A 23686-nucleotide genomic window follows, 5' to 3' on the forward strand; every position below is an offset into this window, starting at 1 on the left:
GTGATAGGGGACATGAGTGGGGGCCTGGTGGAGGCTGCCACTGCACTGCTGGGGGGTGGGGGTGGTGGTAGATGTGAGTGGGGGCCTGGTGGAGGCTGCCCCTGGTGGCTGGGGGTGGGGGTGATGGGAGACATGAGTTGGACACGAGTGGGGGCCTGGTGGAGGCTGCCCCTGGTGGCTGGGCGGTGGGGGTGATGGGAGATATGAGTGGGGGACTGGTGGAGGCTGCCCCTGCACTGCTCGGGGGTGGGGTGGTGGTAGTCATGAGTGGGGGCCTGGTGGAGGCTGCCCCTGCACTGCTGGGGGGTGGGGGTGGTGGTAGACATGGGTGGGGGCCTGGTGGAGGCTGCCCCTGGTGGCTGAGGGGTGGGGGTGGTGGTAGACGTGAGTGGGGGCCTGGTGGAGGCTGCCCCTGCACTGCTGGGGGGTGGGGGTGGTGGTAGACATGAGTGGGGGCCTGGTGGAGGCTGCCCCCGCACTGCTAGGGGGTGGGGGTGCTGGTAGACATGGGTGGGGGCCTGGTGGAGGCTGCCCCTGGTGGCTGGGGGGTGGGGGTGGTGGTAGACGTGAGTGGGGGCCTGGTGGAGGCTGCCCCTGGTGGCTGGGGGGTGGGAGTGGTGGTAGACGTGAGTGGGGGCATGGTGGAGGCAGCCCCTGCACTGCTGGGGAGTGGGGGTGATGGGGACATGAGTGGGCGCCTGGTGGAGGCTGCCCCTGCACTGCTGGGGGGTGGGGGTGGTGGTAGACATGAGTGGGGGCCTGGTGGAGGCTGCCCCTGCACTGCTGGGGGGTGGGGGTGGTGGTAGACATGGGTGGGGGCCTGGTGGAGGCTGCCCCTGGTGGCTGGGGGGTGGGGGTGGGGGTGGTGGTAGACGTGAGTGGGGGCCTGGTGGAGGCTGCCCCTGGTGGCTGGGGGGTGGGGGTGCAGGGAGACATGAGTTGGACATGAGTGGGGGCCTGGTGGAGGCTGCCCCTGGTGGCTGGGGGGTGGGGGTGATAGGGGACATGAGTGGGGGCCAGGTGGAGGCTGCCCCTGCACTGCTGGGGGGTGGGGATGGTGGTAGACATGGGTGGGGGCCTGGTGGAGGCTGCCCCTGGTGGCTGGGGGGTGGGGGTGCAGGGGGACATGTGTGGGAGCCAGGTGGAGGCTACCCCTGCACTGCTGGGGGGTGGGGGTGATGGGAGACATGAGTGGGGGCCTCGTGGAGGCTGCCCCTTGTGGCTGGGGGTGGGGGTGGTGGTAGACATGAGTGGGGGCCTGGTGGAGGCTGCCCCTGCACTGCTGGGGGGTGGGGGTGATAGGGGACATGAGTGAGGCCTGGTGGAGGCTGCCCCTGCACTGCTGGGGGGTGGGGTGGTGGGAGACATGAGTGGGGGCCTGGTGGAGGCTGCCCCTGGTGGCTGGGGGGTGGGGGAGATGGGAGACATGTGTTGGTGATCAGTAGTGCAAGGTGACATGTGGGTTGGCTGGTGGGCATGGCCATGGTGGATGGGTTGCCTGTGGGACATGAGAAGGGGTGCAGGGTAGTACCCTGTGGTGTGGGCTGCCTGCAGGGGCCGTGGAGGGTGTAGAGGGAACACCTGGGAGGACCCACATGGCCAAATCATGTGTAGCATTCCCCGGCACCACCGAAATACACGTACCCCGCTGAAATCGTGTGTGAATCTTCCCGCGCACCTCGGAATACACGTACCCAGGCCAATCGCGTGTGGAATTTCCCGCGCACCCCGAAGTACACGTACCCAGGCCATTCGCGTGTGGAACTTCCTGCGCACCCCAAAGTACACCTACCCAGGCCAATCGCGTGTGGTACTTCCCGCGCACCCCGTAGTACACGTACCCAGGCTAATCGCGTGTGGAACTTCCCGCGCACCCCGAAGTACACAAACCCAGGCCAATCCCGTGTGGAACTTACCACGCACCCAGGAACACGCGCACACGCTATTTTTCACATAGCGGGTGTCCGTGTTTGTCGGTGCCCCTTTGCACCTCATTTGTCCTAGAGGGCCACTGTATGGCCCATTCATCATGGCTGTATATGGGTGCTTTTTGTTAGCGCACATTTTGGCGCACATTTTTTTCAGTCACAGGGGCGCTACCGCCTGCTTTCTTGTGGCGTACTTGTTTGGCCCTGTGCGCGTCTTTGACCGTGCGCTGGTTTGCCCTATTCGATTCCATGAATACGGGTTGTAGGCGAGCGTGTGGGCGTTCCGCGCACTTGCCTCCTGTACTTCCCCCGTGACGCCCATATTTTCACGCGTTGTTCCACATTCCGAGTGTTACGTCCCATGTTCCGCCTACTTTTGTGATGTGCGCCGCGCTATGTGCGATTTCGCAGTGGCCGTGGCGCACGCTGTTGGATGACTTGTGCGCCGGCGTGCGCGGCGCACATTTTTAGCGCACATCCAATGTTTTTCTCGCGCACGGACTTCCATGAATCGATGTGCGCTGGTTTCCCTGCGATTTTCGCACTTGCACTGCGATTTTCGCACTTTAACTGCGATTCGCACGTTTTGGCACCTCTGCGCGGGACTTTTCGGCACACATTATTTCCATGAATCGACCCCTATGCCGGAGTGTCTCTGTAGAAATCTATTTGCTAAGGAAGTGCAGCAAACAGTACCTGGTATTAAGATGGTGGTGTGTAAAACTGACACGGTGTCAGTCACTTGTTTGGATGAGTCTGATGATTGTTCTTTCTCCAATGCCTAAGACAGTCAAAAAAGGCCAAGAGATCTTGTTCTCAATGATGGCGTTCATCCAGGTAAAAAGTTAAACATTTTCAGGCACATTCTTGCCTGAAATATATTAACTTGCCTTTCTGCTGTCCAAAACGGGATGGCTTCTCATTTTCTACATCTTGATCCTTCTAAGACAGAAGTGTTTACCGGCTTCAACTATTCTGTCTACTCTTTCTCCTCCAGCTCTCTTTTTTCCTCCTTCCTCTCTGCCCTTTTCCTCGTCTGCCTACAATTTGGGGGTTATCTTTGATCCCTCACTTTCCTTTAAACTGCCCATTGTGGGAGTTTGTATTGACACATTATGGTGACACCATCACCGCCTTGCTGCTGATGCTTTGATTTGACTTTTGGACTCATGTGATTCGTGTTTTTTCACTCATCTCGAATCTCGTCGTTCTCTTGCTGGACTTTTTTAAGCATCACGTAATCATGGTGACCATGAGTCATGTTGTCTATGATTTGAATCCTGGCTTGCACTTGCTGATCTCTTGCAAAAGTATGTATTCAGTACTGACCACTGCAGCTTGATGTGCACTCTCCATTTGCTTATGTGCTCTATAACACTGTATTTTGACGGCTTTCCTTCTTCCTCTCTTTCACCACACTCACTGCTTCTCAGTCTTCACTTCCTCCCCCTGTCTTTTCCCTCTCCCCCTCACTATATTCTATGCACTTACAATATCAGAATTGTCATCAGACCTCGTATGATAATTGCTTGTTTGTTCCTCTCCCTCCCCCTCACCTTTTGTCAGTCTCCAGCACTACCAGAAATGTCGTCAGGCTTAGTACTAGAGTCGCTTGGTTTGTTCTTCTCCCTCCCCCCCTCCCTCACCTTTTGTCATTCCCCTGCACTACCAGAAATGCCGTCAGGCCTAGTAGGATTGTTGTTGTCTGTCTCATCTCCTACCCCCCCCCCCCACCTCCCTACCCTCCTTATCATTGTCAAAGCTCTTGCACTATCTGAAATGTGGTCAGGTCTAGTACGATAGTTAATTTCACATTCTTAATGTCTCAAGGCCTTGTAAGAATCTCACTGTATTTTCCCTTTCTCCCTCCCTTGCCTTGAAGCCCTATGAAACAAATGTGTGTATAGGCGCTATACAAATAATCTATCACTATCAATATCTCTTCTAATACTCGCCCCTGCCGCTGTGCCCTTTTTAAAATCTGCCGTGTTTGCCCCTATCTCTCATTTCATGCTACTAAACTTCTTCTGTTCTGCCTGGTTTTTCTCGTATCGACAACTACTCTGTTCTTCTTCTTGGCCTTCCTGCCTCACATATTCTTCCTCTCCAATCTGTTTATAATTCTTCAGTTTATCTTCTCGTCTCCTTAACTTTTCGCTCCTCTATCATAGCTTCTTGTCTGTCTATTTCACTGCTTCCCTTTGAATCACAATTTCTCTGCCATTTTCTTTCTATTATTTTTAAATGTACTCACATATTGTCTCCTCCTTATCCTTCGACACTAGTCTCGTTCTATTCTCCCTTTTGGACTCTCCAATCACAGAATCTGCTTCTTCTCACTATCTCCAAACCCCCCCTGTGATTCTTCCCTTTCTGATCTTTTGCCCTCTTACCCGCGAAACAATGACATTCTTTCCCTCTCTCTATCAGCTCTTCTTCATCTCTTTGTATTTATCAATCTAACCTGAAAGTTCATCATCTCTCCCTTCTTTCTTCTCAGTGACTTTCTTTTTCTCTACCCCTTCTTCTGTTTTTAGTTGTTTTTTGCATTATCATGTACATTGTACTGTTTTTCTAATATTTTGTAATAGAGCTTTTGGCAAAAGGCACTTTATAAATTCAATAAATTAAATTAAATACTTGTCTCTGGAAAGATGGCTAGTAAGAAAAATCCATGCCTCTGGAACCAAAATATGATGATGACGACTGCAAAGGTTCATCATCCGTTTTTCTCTGCAGCAGTTCAACTCTGTGGTCGGCATTTAGTGGCAAGTACTCCCACAGTTGTGTTTTTCAGGATGCTCACTGAAGGAACTGTTGACCTCTTGCAGATGCAACAGATGAGCAGCTAAGTGCTACTACCGTCTTCTTACTCTGATTTCTAATTGCTGTTTTTTGCTGAAACAAGTTGGTGATGAGAAAATATAAGTTGGTACTAACTGTAACTCTGCAGCTGTGTCTTCTTATTCAGATTACCAATTGTTGGTTTTTGTTGATCCAAATTGGTGATGATGAAAGGCTATTATGTCCACACCATAGCTTGCAGATGTGAACACAACAGGAAGTGACTTTGCAAAGTATTTGCAGATATATCTGACCTTATAGCACAATTGCCTTGCAGTAGTGTTCACCAATGAAGAATGTAGCACTGAAGCATTGTGTTTCTTTTTGCTCTTGAAGAGAAAGATGAGGAGAACCACGATTAATCAAACAGCAAATATGTAAAACAATTGTAAAACAAAGGTCTTGACAGGAAGTCTAGAATGGTTGATACTGTATTGAAGACGGAGTGTGTGACCCAGTCTACGGCTGTTCCTATAACTGAAGCAACTCCAGACAAGGAAGAGCTTTTTAGGATTGTGCTCACACCATCTGACCAGGTTTGAGGGCCTTTCAGGATTGATTTGGTCGGGAACATTGCTTTCTCAGCTGCTTCTTGAAATGTCAGCAGTGCTGGGAATTGTTATTTAAAGTTCTTGAGGTATGCTAACCTCAGCAACAGCAGTGGAAACTGGAGTTGCCTGAGTGTGGCTTCCGGCTGCTGCAGCTGAACTGGTTCAGTATGAACTGGGGCTGGTGCAGCAGGAACTTTTGGTTGGAGAATGATTCCACAGCAATTGACCAAGTGGGTGACAGTGTTCAGACTGGAAATTCCCACAGGCATGCCACAGAACGTAGCATTGAAGTGGACAAAATAGGACCCATTGGATAGCAGATAAGACCTGCTCACATAGTTCTCAACCCCCACTGCACTCACTGTGCAGACTTCAGCATTTGATTACAGTTCACAGGGCTGTGTTGTTGTGATAATTTGTCATTTAACTTGTTGGGACCCAAAGAAGTCTTTAAAAGCATACTAGCTGAGGCTTGAATCCCCTTGTGTCACACTGGAGAGTGTTTAAGAGATTTCATATGATGTGTTGATCCAGTGTTGCACAATGTGATGTAGGGTACCTCAGGACTGCAGTGCTTGACAATGCATAGTGGGTTTAATAGATACAGGAATAAGCAAGACTCAATTGATTATAAAAGTTGTTACATCTGTAGACCAGGCAGATGGTGTAAAAATGTTTTTACGTACTACAATCAACAGTGTGTAGGTTGTGTCTGCTAAAACCTACTTTCTTGCTTGCTATTTCTTTAGCTCCCTGATTTGAATGGGAAGTCAGTCAGTTCCAATCTAGAGTACCCCTTGAAAGTGTGTCTAGCAAGGCAGTCACTTTGAAAAGAATTGCAAAGGCCTGTTGATCAGTTCTTATTATGGATCGATCATTGTGTATTGTGTCAATCATATCTACAATTACATCTTTAAGGAAACAGATGCCTTGTTGTAGTGCACTGAAATGGTCATCTGTGACATAGACACCTCTCACTATGGAATTATCTTCTTGATGCTGTATAGCGAAGAAAGCATCCTGCACAGGTGTTGTCTGTTCCCAGGAAAGCTTATGTCTAGGCTTCCCTAGTTGTGTAGCAATTTGTGTGGTGGCAGTCCAATTGCTGAAGGAGCTCTATGGGGCAATGGCATGTATGACTGAGCTTAACTTTGCACGCTTAACTATTCACTGGCAAAGCTTCCCAATTGAGATTGCAAAGGTTTCTAAAGCGTTGTGTGAATCCCAAGCTCTGTAAGGACCTACACTGGATGCAAATCACCTTTTATTGCACTCATTGGATTGTATAAGCCATGCTGCCATCATACCTGAAGCATATGTGATGTGACTTCTACCACTAAGCATGGCGCTTTCCATTCCAGAAAGTGCCGTCTTTGGCTTCACAACCTGGGTAAAAGGATATGTTATTCTTGTTACAGGTTGTTTCAAAAAGGGTATAGTTTAAAAAATGCATGAGATGAGGAAACATACATGCTAGGTCTAAAGTATCAGGATTCCATGCTTGTCACCAGCCAATGTCTCTGGGTCTTTTCTCGATTCACAGTTTCAACAAAAATCACAGTTCCAATAAAAAGAGTCACAAAGTTTCCTTGGGGCTTCCCGCCCAGTATACAAAGGAGTAATCAGTCTTTAGGCCTTCTGTTCAGTTCAAGTTCTTGAGAGAACAGAGCCCTTGCATATGTATTGCGGTAGCTGGGTCTTGTCCGGCTTGGTTCGGAACACCTTTGGCTCCTCGCCCTCCCTGGGGTCTCAGGATGAACACCTCCTCTTGGGGTTGATCTGCTGGCGGCCTACTCTGGACCTGATGAATTATCTCCCTGCCCTGGGACTTCAGGTTTCACACAGCCTTGTGGGGTATCTGTTTTCCTAGCCCTGTTTGGGCAGTTTTGTCTTTTACCAAATCATGGGCTATAAGTCTACTCATCTCGGCTTGCGGTATTGGGAGCCTCACCCCGGTTTAGGTTCTCTGATACTTCAGCCCCTCTTGGGAGGTTTGCCTTCTCTCCCCAGTTTGGGGGGTATGGTTTCTCCCCATGGTTTGGGCTATCTGATACTTCAGCCCCTCTTCGGCTGTTCACCTTCTCACCACGGCTTGGTGTCTGTGCGGGCCTTCCGCTCTCCTCCCGGTTCCCTGAGCACACTGCATACCTGTATTGCTATGGTGGTGTATTTCAGGGGAGGTGTAAGCTCGGATTCGCTTCCTCTTTGGTCTTCCACGTCGCTGCACGGACTTCAGTGCTTCCCGTCGGTTCCTGACTGGGCATCAGCTCCAGCCTGCACTGGTGTACCACAGTTCGTGCAGTCGTGTCTCTTCTCTTGTCAGCACGGCTAACTTTCTACAGCTCCAGGACTTGCTGCAGGGAGCGGCGATGCACTGGCTTTTTTCACTCCACAATATCTGTGTGGACTGCTTCCTGATTCTGCCTCAAAGGGGGACAAGTCCTCCTCTGCGTCCCGACTCCGCAGGCCTACATGCCCCTCTCCTGCGCTCCTGGTCGGTCTTATAAGCCCCTTTTTGTCCATTCCTGTGAGGAGTCATAACAGTCCATTTGTGCTGCCTTATACATAATGAGGGTAACATTAAACGGTCAGAAACCATACCAGTTACCTCTTTATGAATATCTCCATAGTTGTCTGATGCAGTTCTCACATACCCATAAAAAACATTATCTGCCTGCGACAGGGGAGGATGACACATACCCATGTTAAACGGGGAGTGGGGTAGGAGCGAAATCACTCCTAGTGGGATCCCGCTTGCCTTGTGCCCTAGGGGTGTGAAGCCTAGCGGGCTCACCTCCCTAGTCCCAAATGAGGTGGCTCCCCCTTTGGGGAGAGGGGGCGAATTCCCTGGATTCGTCGCATGTCACATTTTTGACTCCCTCCTCCAAAATAGACAGATTTCATCATATCAACCAGAGAGTTAAATACATTCCACAGTCTGCACTGTCCATTAAGACTCAAGCGCGATATCCTCAGACACTGGTGACTTAAGGGAACGTTTGGCTAGCGCAGAAAATAACCATATACTATACAGATAACAACCACTGGGCCCATCAAGTGTACCCATTTTCCATTGCCAGTCCCAGTTCCCCTTGCACCCAGTGTCACTGACATAAACACAGCACATGGGGCTGATTGAAAGCAGGAAGTCGCCCTCTATTGCTCTCTTCTAATTCTGCCATTATGGGCCGGTGCCAACTATGACATCATTCGTTTAGTCTTTTGGTATTTCTTTTGGGCCTTTTACATATCTTTTTTGCTATTCATCCCTAAAACGACGGTGGACTTTGCCTTCAATCATTAGCCCTCTCCTTAATGAGTGGTCAAGAAATCTCAGGACTATTTATAAAAATAAATAAGTAAGTAAAGCACGTTATTCTGACCAGTTGTTGTTTTGTAATATCAATGCGCGTGAGGCAACATTTAAACTGTTTTGCATTGTCAACATGTATAGCCCGTCTTTTCAGGGTGCATATAACCCTAATATGTTGCAGCAAAGCTCTCCCCTTAAAGTGGTAACGAGTATCCTATGACATTAAAATATTGTTCTCTCCTCGAACCTTTGGCTGAAACTCTTTGTTTATATTTTGTAGGTTGAGAGCTGCAAACGGGTCACAACTATTAAGCTACCGGTGAGGGACTTTTTGGTTAACACCTTTCGTGATAATACCTCGCGACCTACATTGAACTTTAAATTTAATTGTAGAAGATAAATATTTAGTTCAATGGTCGCATCCGAGTAAGCTTTTATGGAGACATAGAGACCCTCCACTCTGTTGTTCAAAGTAACACTGGTTGGGTGATCTTACACTTGTTGATGCGCTGCTGAATTCTCATAAAAGAAGAGAAAAGTCTTGAGAAGGTTTTTGAAATTTCTTTAATTGAAGATTTTTTAGGGGTAGCATTGGTGGATGACAAGTGTTTCGGCAAACATAACTTGCCTCTCTCAAATCCAGGCTAGATGTACACATAACATAAACAAAACATAAAAGTAGAAAATAGAAAAGCATAGGACATGATAAGTCACTCACGAAAAAATCATACATAGATTATTTGTCATGTCATTACTAGATTAATATAGAGTGCTCTAAATATTGGAAACTGGTGTGGGTATAGGTGGAATTCAGTAATTAGTTGGCCCGTGCTCAGATCAAGGTTAGAGAGGGAGAGGGATGTGGAAAAAGAGAGAGGGGAACCAGAGACGTGGGTTGACAAAAAATGTTTGGTTAAAATTTAAATCAGGCAGTCAAGATGTCCAAAAGAAAGAATAATTAGACCACATATAGGTGATTGAGAGATATGAAGAATGCGGTAGTAGGATCATAGTGTAAACTCTTACCCTTGCTCACTTCTGTGAATGTAAGCATAATGCTAGGGGATGCCAAGTCATGGGCTCAATCCCACCTGTGTGAAAAACAGGCAAACCCATGTGTTGAATTTGTTTACTTGGTAGATATCATGCAAAAACAAAAAAGATTTTCATGTCCTGTATTTAGCTAAAGTTAAGTCTGTGTCTATTTTGAAAATCTGTATTCACAAACGCATGCCGTTAGACTCTTAATATAACATCAGTTTCTGGAAAGTTTTTCCTCTTTCCATGTAAGTAATGCGCGATTAAAAAAAAAATGTATATATATATATATATATATATATCTTTGCCTTCCTTCCCGCAATGGTTTTTTGTGGGTGGTTTCATATTTTAACCCTATAATTCTTTCCCCAGACGACACCTCTCTACACAGCCTACAATTGAATATTTGATTCAAAATGTATTTTGATGTTATTTATTACACATGCCAACATACATCCCTCATGGTGATTTAATTGTGGCCATATGAGACGTTTGTCGAGCACTAGCCTATTAAGGATAATATGGTGTTATGCAGAAACTTGGTTTTAGTAAAGCACTTGCACTTTAACTGATGACTATGTTAAATATTTCTGGTCATCGCATTCTGCTGCTATAATATTTGCACCATTGTTGTGCTATGCAGAAATGTGTTTTTTGTTTTAAGCACTTGCACTTTCTATGATGACCATAACATCACTACAGTCATCACATCATGCTGCTAGATGGTTTTGCACTAAGCACTTTATTAGAAAATTGTTTCTGCATATAGGACTACTGAACGTCATATAATTGCCTTTTTTCTTGATATAATGGTTACAGGATTTTATCTATGTCCATACCGCTATCTGTAGCGTCACTATGACGTAAACAATACTGCCCGAATTATCCATGTTGGCCGCATGGCAATTTTAAACTATCAAAAAATATCTCTTTGATGAAATTGTAATCTAACGTCTATTGCATATCAATTAGAGGTTCAGTTGCAAATTGTAATCAAGGTCTATATGAATATTATCCATGAGGACAGTATGAAATATTTTGCACTTTGCACTTTCTAAGATGGCGGAATGTAAATACTAGCATCTGTGTAAGTCACCTTTTCTGTGTTCATTGATGTGTCATGGGTTAAAAGAACTCCCAAAACAGGGCGGAGTTACTGTGAACAAGCCACAGGTGTGTGGCGAAACGCGTTAGCTAGCCTCCCTGCTACTGGGAAGCCGTTTTGTATTGTAAAATGTATTGAATTAAAATTGGAATTTTAAAAAAAAAACAAACTGTTGCAGTGCAGTCGTTCGCTGTTGGCTTTCCCTGGTTGTATCTTTGGACAAGCTACTGCTGCAGGATATTTTTTTGGATTTCGCTGGTGCTGGGAGTGCAGCTTCCTTGGAGACAGGAATCCGTGTCTGATTTCTTTTCTATATATATATATATATATATATATATATATATATATATATATATATATATATATATATATATATATATATTTATATATATATATATATATATATATATATATCCTGGACAGAAAATAAACATTCATCTCATTTGGTTATGGTGGATCTCTTCTCATACAAAGGTTGTGTTCACAGAGGTATACTGTTTACTTCCTTGTACAGAAAGTCTGTTACCAAAAAGTGTTACTTTGTACGTTTAAGTAAAGCGGGTTGCAGCATCTAAGACTGATTAAGGATCGAAATTACCATTGATATAAATACACGCGCGCACGTTAGGCAGTACATGTATAAAATGTGGTGGAATACAAAAATACAGACCCCCGTGTCTGGGTGGGTGGGTTCCTAGGGCTTACCTCATGCAGATAAGTCCACAGCGTATTAAGTGGTCCACGTTCGCGTTTGCAGTGCTGGCCGGTATGGGTGAATAGAGTTAAGGAGGGTGAGTCCTTCCTTAGTGTCTAGCGCGGTGGCTATATTTTGGGAATCCAACTCATACTGCTCATAGCCTTGATGGGGGAACGACCCAACTCTTAATGTGAGTGCAATTTAATATATAAAAAAGGTTAGTTCCTTCGCCTCTAGCCTATTTTTTGGGGTTTTCACATTGGCGGATGATTTTAAAAAAGGGTGTTACCTAATGAAGATTATGCAATTGCCATTGGCAAAATTCCTACAAATATGTGTTTTGGCCGCGTGGCCTAGTGAAAAAATGGAAATAGGTGCAGTGTATTATGGTTGATGTAGTTTATGGCTATTAAGTGAAAAAATGAAAGAAAGAATACAAATACATGGTGCTATGCATTTCGAATACATTCTTAGTGAATTGAAAGTCATGTTGCCGACTGTTTGCCCTTGGTTAGAAAAGTAGTCATTGAGTCGGTGTTGGAATATGGGTTGGAATATAAGTTGGGGTGAGACATTCAAGTTCCTGTAATATGACCTAATTTAACCCATATGTTTGCAATTGTGATCCAGTTTATATGGGGAGAAAAGAAAATACATGTTACATATAGAGATTCATGTGTAGGATACAGAGAAGAATGATAGCAGTAAGTCCAATTTCATTAAAGGAAATGTACCATTTCATTATCAGAGTTCAACCCATATTCTACAGTTCGATAGCGCCAAATTAGGCTGGCCTCAGCTCTTCTGAGATGTAGTTCATGGTTGCCGCCTCTTTTGTTCATCTGGATTTTTTGTAGACCAATAAACTCAGGGGCCGATTCATGGAACAAACGTGCGCCGAAAATCTATGCGCAAGTCCCTGCGCATGTCTTCCTCGGGATGTGCGCCAAATCCGTGCATGGCGCACACGTCACTGCAACATCCCGAAAGACATGCGCGACGCGCACAGTGAAAGCGCACAACCTCTGCGCATACACTAGAAAGTGGGCGGAACACGGGACACGGGGCGTAACGCGCGGAATGGGGAACAACTCCCGAAAACAAGGGTGTAACTGGGGATGTACTGCAGGGAATCAGACGGAACGCCCACACGCACCCGAACCACACATATTCATGGAATCAAATAGGGCAAAGCCACGCACAGCGAAAGACACGCACAAGCCCAAACACGTCCGCCACACGAAGGCAGGCGGTAGCGTCCCTGCGCATTACAAAAGTGGCAACATACAGCAATAGTGCCTGTGCGAGCGGGGCACTTGTATTTCGGGGTTGCGCGGGAAGTTACACACGCGATCGGGCCTGGGGGAGCGGGCTAACTATATTTCAGGGGTTTGCGTGAAGTTTCTCACGCAATCGGGCCTGGGGGAGCGTGCTACGTGTATTTCAGGGGTTTGTGTGAACTTTTTCACGCGATCGGGCCTGGGGGAGCGTGCTACGTGTATTTCAGGGGTTCGCGTGAACTTTTTCATGCGATCGGGCCTGGGGGAGCGTGCTACGTGTATTTCAGGAGTTCGCGTGAACTTTTTCACGCGATAGGGCCTGGGGGAGCGTGCTACGTGTATTTCAGGGGTTCGCGTGAAGTTTCTCACGCGATCGGGCCTGGGGGAGCGTGCTAAGTGTATTTCAGGGGTTCGCGTGAACTTTTTCACGCGATCGGGCCTGGGGGAGCGGGGTACCACTCACCGTCTGCCTTGCGTGTAGAAGAACGCGTAGCCAACACCCGCTGTGAAGTAATAGCGTGTGAACCCCAACGGATGGAAAACACACGCACCGCACGAAAAGCACGTACAGAACATAAAGGCACGCGGGATCTCCAAGCCCTGCCAGGGCAACGCCCGTGCGCAAAACGTCACAGACGCGCTTACGCTGTAAGGGCCTTTGGTCCAATGAAATCGCGTACGCGTGCTGACGCGCTTACGCGCTAAGGGTCTTTCCTCGATTTTCACGCTGACGTGCAGGATTTTCACGTGCCAAATCACTCCGTATCAAGCTGGCCACGCGAAAACACACGGAAGACCACGCTCCTGCCCAGAAGGCTGAATTACTGCCCCCCAGTGCCCCGAGCAGCCTCCCACGTGCCATCTGCTGCTGCCTGCCTGCCTGCCTGCCTGCTGCCACCGTGCCCTGCCATTTGGTGCCTGCACATCAGCCATCTGCAGGGGTCCAGTTGCTGTGTCCACCCCTGCTGGTACAGAAGACTCCCGACTCGAATAACATCGCTCCACAGCCCAGCCCCAGGACCCAGTTGCCCACCCACTCCTGCCCCTGGGGTTGCCATGTGGGGCACATCCACATCTGACCCCAGTGGCAACCCCCGGCCAGAGGGGCAGAGGGGCACCAGCTTCACTGCCACCGAAGTTGGTGTCCTGGTGGAGCAAGTCCTGGGGCAGTATGATGCCCTCTTCGGATCGTCCCGCGCCAACAGGGAAGGACGGGATAGGATCTGGGCCGACTGTGTGGTTGCCATCAACGCGGAGGGGGTGGCAACCCGCACCATCCAGAAGGTCAAGAAGCGCTGGGAGGACTTCAGGTCCAGGACCCTCATGAAGGCCCGGCGCCTCGTGGAGGGGGGCCAGGGCCGCATGAGTTCCATCCAGTTGAGGGTCCTGGAATGCGCACACCCAGCGCTCCACGCCCAGGTCCTTGAGAGGGAGACCCGTCTGGAGTTGAGCGGTAAGTGGCCAAGCATTGCTGTGTGAGACAGGGCATGTTGCAGTGTGCTGGTTGTCTGATACTTGCCTGCATGTGTGACATAGGCCATGTACGCATGTATGTGTGCAGGGACATCATGGGAATGCATGTGCGACCTGTAATGTGTGAACCGCACGGTTGTTGCATGTGTTTGAATGCGACATGGGGAGCCCTGTGCAGATTGCACACATGAGAGCATGGCAGTCTCTGTTCCTGGACATGGGTGGGGGCGAGGGATGGGTGCTGATGCCAGATGCATATGTGGTATCCATGTCTGTGTGCCTGACCTGCGTGCCTGTGACTTGTGAGTGCCATGGATGCATGACACATGTCTGTGACAATGTACAGATTCACTGATGCAGCCTAGTCATCCTTGTATGCACTGTGATTGGGGTGTACGGGGCCAGATGGATGTGACTGAGGTGAAGTGTGTGCATGTGATAGGCATGACCCATGATGCATGTGAGTCCCATTACATTGTATGATTTGAGAGTCCATTGGACATGCATTGAAATGTCCATGGCATGCACCATGACTGTCACTGTGTGTGTTTTGTCTGGACTGACACATGTGTTGTGGTGTGACATGATGGAAGTGTACTTTGACAGTGGCACTCATCTGCTATTGCTTCCTGGCTAGGGGACCATTGTACAGTACCCTGATGCTTGTGTTCTATGTCTCCCTCTACGCAGAGGCTAGTGAAGGAGAGGGCGGAGACGGCGCTGTGGAGCAAGGCAGCGGGGATGCCCCCACGGCTGCAGGGGAAGGGGTGGGTGAGCCCCCACAGGGGCCTGCTATGGCGGTAGACGGCGAGGAGCCATCCAGGTTGGTGGTTTCCACAGAGGAGGAGGAGGCCGCCACTGAGGCGCACATGGGGCCTGGTGGGGGCATCCCTGCTGGTGCAAGTGGTGCAGTCCAGGGGCAGGGGCAGGAGACAGCACAGGTCACTGTGGAGGGGCCTGTGCATGTCGCTGTCCCTGAACCTGTGGGTGCACCACCTTGCACCAGCAGGGATGCCCCATCCCAGGCCCGTCCGCAGGTAGAGGGGATGTCCATGTCATCTGACTCCCCTCCACCTGGGGACGAGGGGACCCCTGGCCGTGTGGAGAAGGTCCTGATTGGGGTCGCGATGCGCACGGCTGTGATTCGTGATGCCGTGCGTGCTTCCCAGGAGGAGCACGCACGTCATCACGAAGAGCACCGTGCCGACGTGGCCCAATTGGGATCGGCCATGTTCGGGGGTTTCCTGCATGTGTCGGCCAATCTGGCGGCCCTCTCCTCCTCTGTGGAGACTATACGCCAGTCGTTCTCCTTGCCGTCTTCCGGCCCAGATGCCACCAGGGCCCCCTGTGGACCTGCCCTGACCAATGCAGCCAGCTCGGTGGGGATCCCATCCCTGCCACAGTCGGGAGTCAGAGGTCCAACAGGGGTGGACAACACAGCAACTGGACCCCAGCAGATGGAGGATGTGACAGCATCATCGGGCAGGGCACGTGCACAACGGCGTCGGTGGTTTCCATCATCCTGGATGCCGTCGTGCTGGCAGAGGCAGTGGCGTTGGAGGCAGCAGCATGCTCGACAAGGGAGGCATCATGGCTCGGGGCCATCAAGATCAGAGGGGCAGGCATCGGCCGGAGGGCAGGAGAACCCTGGGATGGTAGTGTCTTCCGTGTGGGAGCAGTTGGTCCAGCGGATAGGTGCGGAGTGGCAGCGGGCGGAAGAGGAGCGGCTCACCATGGTCAGGGCGGAGTTCTCCATGCGTCGGGCGTTGAGGCGGGCCGAGTGCCTCGAGGAAGCTCGCAGGGAGTTTGAGGTGAACATGGGGTTATCCCTGCGAGACCTCGGGGCCAGGACAGAGTCCCGCCTCCAGGACATCGACATGGAGTTCGATGATGCCCTGGCCGACAACATCAAAGAGTGAGCCGCAGGACTTGCCCGCTGCCATTGTATATAGTTATATAGTTAGTGGTAGGTTTCCTTTAAATTATTTTTTTTTAATTTGGTTGTGATTGGACAATGCGCCACTTTTTTGTATATAGTTCAGTTTTTAGTTAGTTGACATAGTTAGGTTTCATTTGGTTGGACTCATGGACCCGGGATTGTCTTGTATATAGTTCTTCTATGGATTTTTTGATTTTTTTGATTTTTTTCATGGACATTCATCTTCTTTTTGTTGTTTTGCTTTGTGGTTTTTCTAATTTCATTTCCATTCTAGTTGATTTTCAATACATTTTTATTTTCATCCTTCAATGGGTCGTATCATCTCATTACTTTCATGCATGTCATGTTGGGTGTTTTAACATTCACTTGCAGCCATTGTGTGTGACAGACATGTGTTCATTTGCATTATTTACATTGGGTGTGTAACATGTAATTGCCTTTGATATGTGGGTGGATGTGATAGTTGGTTGGGCCTTTTGGCAGGGGAGGATGGCCATTACGGACATGATTGGGGATTATGGGGACCCAGGTGCAGGGGGGCATGGATGGGACATGGGCGAGGGCCTGGTGGAGGGTGCCCCGCAATGCTGGGGGATTGGGGGTGGTGGGGGACATGAGTTGGACATGGGTGGGGGCCTGCTGGCAGGTGCCCCACAGTGCTGGGGGGTGGGGGTGGTGGGGGACATGAGTTGGACATGGGTGGGGGCCTGCTGGCAGGTGCCCCACAGTGCTGGGGGGTGGGGGTGGTGGGGGACATGAGTTGGACATGGGTGGGGGCCTGCTGGCAGGTGCCCCACAGTGCTGGGGGGTGGGGGTGGTGGGGGACATGAGTTGGACATGGGTGGGGGCCTGCTGGCAGGTGCCCCACAGTGCTGGGGTGTGGGGGTGGTGGGGGACATGAGTTGGACATGGGTGGGGGCCTGCTGGCAGGTGCCCCACAGTGCTGGGGGGTGGGGGTGGTGGGGGACATGAGTTGGTGTTCATTAGTTCAAGGAGACATGTGCCTTTGCTGGGGGGCATGCCCATGTTGGGTGGGCTGCCTGCGGGACATGACCAGGGATGCAGGGTAGTCCCCTGTGGTGTGGGCTGCCTGCAGGGGCCGTGGAGGGTGTACAGGGAACACCTGGGAGGACCCACACTGTCAAATCACATGTAGGACTCCCCAGAACCCCTGAAATACACGTACCCTGCTGAAATCGTGTGTAAAACTTCCCGCGCACCACTGAAATACACGTACCCTGCTGAAATTGCGTGTGAAACTTCCCGCGCACCCCTGAAATACACGCGCCCAGGCTATTCGCGTGTGGAACTTCCCGCGCACCCCTGAAATACACGCGCCCAGGCTGTTCGCGTGTGGAACTTCCCGCGCACCCCTGAAATACACGTACCGTGCTGGAATCGCGTGTAAACCTTCCCGCGCACCCCTGAAATACACGTACCCTGCTGAAATCGCGTGTAAAACTTCCCGCGCACCCCTGAAATACACGCGCCCAGGCTATTCGCGTGTGGAACTTCCCGCGCACCCCTGGAATACACGCGCCCAGGCTATTCGCGTGTGGAACTTCCCACGCACCCCTGAAATACACGCGCCCAGGCTATTCGCGTGTGGAACTTCCCGCGCACCCCTGAAATACACGTACCCTGCTGAAATCGCGTGTGGAACTTCCCACGCACCCCTGAAATACACACGCCCAGGCTATTCGCGTGTGGAACTTCCTGCGCACCCCTGAAATACACGCGCCCAGGCTATTCGCATGTGGAACTTCCCGCCCACCCCTGAAATACACCTACGGTGCTGCAATCGCGTGTAAAACTTCCCGCGCACCCCTGAAATACACGTACCCTGCTGAAATCGCGTGTAAAACTTCCCGCGCACCCCTGAAATACACGCGCCCAGGCTATTCACGTGTGGAACTTCCCGCGCACCCCTGAAATACACGCGCCCAGGCTATTCGCGTGTGGAACTTCCCGCGCACCCCTGAAATCCACGCTCCCAGGCTATTCGCGTGTGGAACTTCCCGCGCACCCCTGGAATACACGCGCCCAGGCTATTCGCGTGTGGAACTTCCCGCGCACCCCTGAAATACACGCGCCCAGGCTATTCGCGTGTGGAACTTCCCGCGCACCCCTGAAATACACGCGCCCAGGCTATTCGCGTGTGGAACTTCCCGCGCACCCCTGAAATACACGCGCCCAGGCTATTCGCGTGTGGAACTTCCCGCGCACCCCTGAAATACACGCGCCCAGGCTATTCGCGTACCGTGCTGGAATCGCGTGTAAAACTTCCCCTGCACCCTGAAATACACATACCCTGCTGATATCGCGTGTGGAACTTCCCGCGCACCCCTGAAATACGCGTACCCTGCTCGCACGGGGCCAATCGCGTGAGGTACTTCCCGCGCACCCCAGTGATACACGTAGCCCGCTTGCTGTGCTGGTACAGGGTTAGCGCAGCCCTTTGCGCTGGATTGGGTATGTTGATGGCTTTTCCCTGCGCGGGAGGCGTTCTTGGGGGCGTAACTGGCGCTGCTGCAGGGTCGCTGCGCCACTGTGCGCCACGGCTGGTTTTGGTGGCTGGAATCCATGAATACGCTGTGCGTGGAAATGGATTTGAGCGCACGCGGCTGGCGCAGGGATTCGCACGCGCACACTGTGCGCCAGCCGCGTGCGCCACTTGTGCGCTGAATTCTATGAATTACCCCCTTAATGTCTTGTTTGTTGTCCATCTGGTGAAAAGTTTGCCAGTGTTGTGACAGAGGAAAATTACTGTCTTGGCTACTCATTGCCGAAATATGTTCTGTTATGCGTGTTCTTAATTCACGTATTGTACTTCCTATATAGATGAGTTGACATATGCATTGGATTGCATAGACCACATATTTGGAGCGGCAATTGATTTGTTGTTTGATTTGTTGTTTTGGTACCATTTTTATTTGTAAATATGGTTGTTTTGGGAAATGCATGCTTACACATAGTACAGAATCCACATTTTCTAAACCCAGTTTTTGGTTGTTGAAGCCAGTTCTTTGTTGTTCTCTCATCATTATCCAATAATAGGGATGGACTAGCACTCATTTTTAAAGTTTTGGCTTTTTTGAAGATCAAAGTTGGTTGGTCTCAGATATTTTTAGCAATATTAGGATCCAATTTCAGAAGATACCAGTTCTTTTTGAGTACTTTCCTGATCAGTTTTGTATTTTCACAGTAGGTGGTAATAAATTGGACTGAGTCTTCCTGTTTTGTTTGTTTGACTTTAGGAGTCAGTGTCGCTTGTCTATTTATTTGTTTGGCTTTGGTTCTTGCTTTCTCAATTACATTCCTTGGGTACCCTCTGGCAAGAAATCTATTAGATACGAGCTCACACTCTGATTCAAAAGACGATGTGTCTGTGCAATTCCTTTTTGCGCTAATAAATTCACCCTTAGGGATGTTTTTGATGACCGGTTTATAGTGGCAACTGGTGGCGAAAAGGGTTGAATTAACTTCAGTTTGTTTTTTGTAGGTTGTGGTTACTAATTTGTCCCCTGACATGAAAATCGTGAGGTCCAAAAAGTTTATTTCTGAGTCACTGGAAGTTCCAGAACATTCTAGAGCATAAGTGTTGTTGTTGACTTGGTCCAGAAAGATGTGAAGGTCATGTTTAGTTCCATTTCAGATTAGTAGTACGTCATCTATGTAACAAGTCCATTTTACTACTTGATTTTTGAAAGTTGTTAGTGGGTAGATAAACAGATCTTCAAACATTCCCATTACAAGATTAGCAAGAGCTGGTGCAAATGTTACACCCATTGCGGCGCCCCATGTTTGTTTGAAAAAGTTGTTATCAAAAATGAAGATATTATTTTCCAACGTGATCAGCAGCATTTCCTTTACCATACAAACATAACTGAAATGTGACGCAGATTTATCTTTAAAGATATAATCCATTGTTTGTACTGCTAGATTGTGTCCAATTGATGTAAACAGGGCCTTTACGTCCCAGGTTGCTAGTAAGTAATTGTCATGGCACTGTATTTCTTCCAGTATTTTAATGGTTGATGTGGTATCCTTTAGATATGCTTTCACTTGACAAACCTTAGGTTTAAGTATGTTGTCAATATACTCGGCAATAGGTTCAGTGGCCCATCTGATGCCACTTACAATTGGCCTATCCTCAGGGATTTTTAGAAAGGGCTTCTGTACCTTGGGAAGGAAGTAGATAGTCGGTATGGTGGGTTTGGGTATAGATAAATGCAATCAGTGATTAGACCTTGGCGATGCCACCCATCTATTAAATTCTTGAGTTCTTGTGTGATTCTTGCTGTAGGGTTACCTGTGAGTTTCTCATAGCAGTTGGGGGTTTCAAGGTGGTTATCGGCCCTTTGGATGTAATCAGATCGGTAAATTACGATAATGTTCCCTCCCCTTGTCAGCTTCTTTGATGACAAGTTCTTTATTGGTCTGTAGGTTGAGTAGTGCAATTCTTTCCTGGTTTGTTAAATTATTTGTACAATGTCTCATTTTATGATGGTCAGATTGTTTGAATGATTTGTGCAGATCTTCAGTTACTGCTTTATAGAAAGCGTCAATCATATTATCCTGTGCCAATTGAGGTAGAAATTTTGATTTTGGTTTGAGTTCTTTAGAGGTTAGGGCAGCTGAATGGATCCGTAGTTCATGCATTGTTTCATGTATTGGGTAATCAGACCGTTCCCCAGTAGATCTTAAAAGGTGAATGTTGCCCAATTCCTCTATTGTTACATCACTGATGTCTGATATCTGAGTTGGAGTTTTACGTTTCTCTACTTGGGTGGCAAAGGGTAACTTCAGTTTTCGGACAAATTTGAATAGATCAATATGCAGATTGAATGGTTCACAAAAAGAAGTTGGGGCGACGGACAAACCTCTGTTTAAGAGACTAATTTCATCTGTTGTAAGGTCGTAGTCAGATAGGTTCATAACCAGATTGTCTATTTTGGTTTCTTGGCTGCCTCTCGTACTGCAACCCTGGCTAAGCGTCGATATGCGTGTAGATTTTCTGGATTGTCTGAGTCCTCCAGTTCCTCTTCTCCCTCTCTTCTGACAGGGAGTTGTGATGTATCCACTGCTTTAGTGACTTGAAAACGGGCTTGTTTCAAAGGTGCGATCCTGTTGCCTTTCTTATAGCGTCTGATTTGGTACAGAAATGCGTGACCTGTTTTCTTTGTAGTTTCTTGTGTGGTTTCTGTATTGAAGTCAGGTTCGTCTTCAGCTTCCGAACTGGCTGAGGATGTATTGGGAGTTGTCTGACTGGATACTGGTTTGGTAATTTTATTATATTTTTTCTAAAAAGTATATACTCTGTCTTCATTGTAATCACAGTCGTCCCTGTAGAATTTTCTCAGTTTTCTAAGTTTAAAATCATCCTGGTATTCTTTCAGGATTTCGTACATTTTTAAGACATTTTTCTCCTTGGTAACTTCAAGGGCTTTTGCCTCTTTGATTTCTTTTTTGAAAAGTTCAATTTGTTCTGTGGTTCTTTTATGTTCCCTTTCGGAATGTTCTATAAGCATTTGTAACATTTGTTTGGAACAATGATTCAGGTTGCTTTCCCAATTTCCTGCTAGGTCCTTGTCTTCATCCTTATTGAAATCTGGAAAAATCAGAATACGTAATCCCCTGGGTATCTGTTCTTTGGTCAAGTAGTTCTTGAGCGAGATTATCTCCCAATGTTTGTCTATTTCTCGGTGAGAAGTTTCCAATTTAATACATTTGTACCTCAAGTGCTCCCGTTTGGGTGTGGTTGAGGTAAAGGCATGTGTATTGCTGCCCCGTGGGGAAAATAGGTTGTTAGCTTCTTGTTCCAGGTTTTCCAGGTATTCTGCCATTTTAGTTGCAAGATGAGGGGGGTCTGCGTGGTATATGGTGTCTGTAAAAAGGATAGGCTACTGGTGAGGGACTTTTTGGTTGACACCTTTCGTGGTAATACCTCGCAACCTACTTTGAACTTTGAACATTTAATTTTAGAAGATAAATATTTAGTTCAATGGTCGCATCCGAGTAAACTTCTACGGAGACATAGAGGCCCTCAACTCAGTTGTTGAAAGTAACACTAATTGGGTGAGCTTACACTTGTTGATGCGCTGCAGAATTCTCATAAAAGAAGAGAAAAGTCTTGAGAAGGTTTTTGAAATTTCTTTAATTGAAGATTTTTTAGGGGTAGCCTTGGTGGATGACACGTGTTTCGGCAAACAACTTGCCTTTCTCAAATCCAGGCTAGATATACACATAACATAAACAAAAAATAAAAAGAGAAAACAGAAAAGCATAGGACATGATAAGTCACTCACGAAAAAATCATACATAGATTATTTGTCATGTCATTACTAGATTAATATAGAGTGCTCTAAATATTGGAAACTAGTGTGGGTATAGGTGGAACTCAGTAATTAGGTAATTAGTTGGCCTGTGCTTAGATCAAGGTTAGAGAGGGATGTGGAAAAAGAGAGGGGAACCGGAGACGTGGGTTGACAAAACGTTTTTGGCTAAAATTTAAATCATGCAGTCAAGATGTCCCAGAGAAAGAATAATTAGACCATATATAGGTGATTGAGAGATATGAAGAATGCGGTATTAGGATCATAGTGTAGACTCTTACCCTTGCTCACTTCCGTGAATGTAACGAAAATGCTAGGGGATACCAAGTCATGGGCTCAATCCCACCTGTGTGAAAAACAGGCAAAACCATGTGTTGAATTTGTTTACTTGGTAGATATCATGCAAACACAAAAAAGCTGGTCATGTCCTGTATTTAGCTAAAGTTAAGTATGTGTCTATTTTAAAAATCTGTATTCACAAACGCATGTTGTTAGATTCTTAATATAACGTCAGTTTCTGGAAAGTTTTTCCTCTTTCCATGTAAGTAATGCGCAATTAAAAAATATATATATATATATATCCTGGACAGAAAATAAACATTCATCTCATTTGGTTATGGTGGATCTCTTTTCATATAAAGGTCGTGTTCACAGAGGAATATTGTTTACTTCCTTGTACAAAAAAGCTGTTACCGAAAAGTGTTACTTTGTACGTCTAAGTAAAGCGCACATACTACTGGTCTAACACAACCTGCACACTACTTCTAGCATTAGAATGCAGCTACCGACCACAAACAATTCGGCCTAGCTGCACACATACAGAGTGCACACACGAGCTACTTACTACCCTACTTTCTCCACTGACCTCGAGGGCGTTCAACCCACAGCACGTTGAGATCATACCAATGGTAAAAGGCGCTATACAAATGCCCAATAACATTATACTTTTGATATGGATTTCGTTTCTATACTTCAATGAGGCACATCTGGGTATATGAATTTGGTATCAGATTAAAGAAGAAACACTCAGTTTGAAACACACTCAGCCCAATGATTGTAATTTGTATGGATTCAGAGTTATGAGCAGCATTTCTTTCCATGTATAATGTAGTATTAGAATCATGCCTTGCATTTGCACTAAGGACAACTTCTCGTGTTTCAGCACAAGACTCCTGTAAACTAG

At 47.8% G+C, this 23686-nt stretch overlaps 1 long non-coding RNA gene across 1 annotated transcript in view; it reads right to left on the reverse strand.

Annotated features, from left to right (window-relative positions):
* Positions 1-22258: 22258 nt before the first annotated feature.
* Positions 22259-23686, reverse strand: part of LOC138481717 (uncharacterized) — a 57780-nt gene continuing 56352 nt past the window's right edge. The window contains exons 2-3 of the long non-coding RNA XR_011274352.1: positions 22785-22849; positions 22259-22402 (exon numbers count right to left, since the gene is read on the reverse strand). This is a non-coding gene — a long non-coding RNA (uncharacterized lncRNA). The remainder of the gene's footprint in view (positions 22403-22784; positions 22850-23686) is intronic.

Source organism: Ambystoma mexicanum, chromosome 5p (assembly GCF_040938575.1).
Source record: "Ambystoma mexicanum isolate Mex_15411 chromosome 5p, UKY_AmexF1_1, whole genome shotgun sequence".
NCBI classification, from domain to species: domain Eukaryota; kingdom Metazoa; phylum Chordata; class Amphibia; order Caudata; family Ambystomatidae; genus Ambystoma; species Ambystoma mexicanum.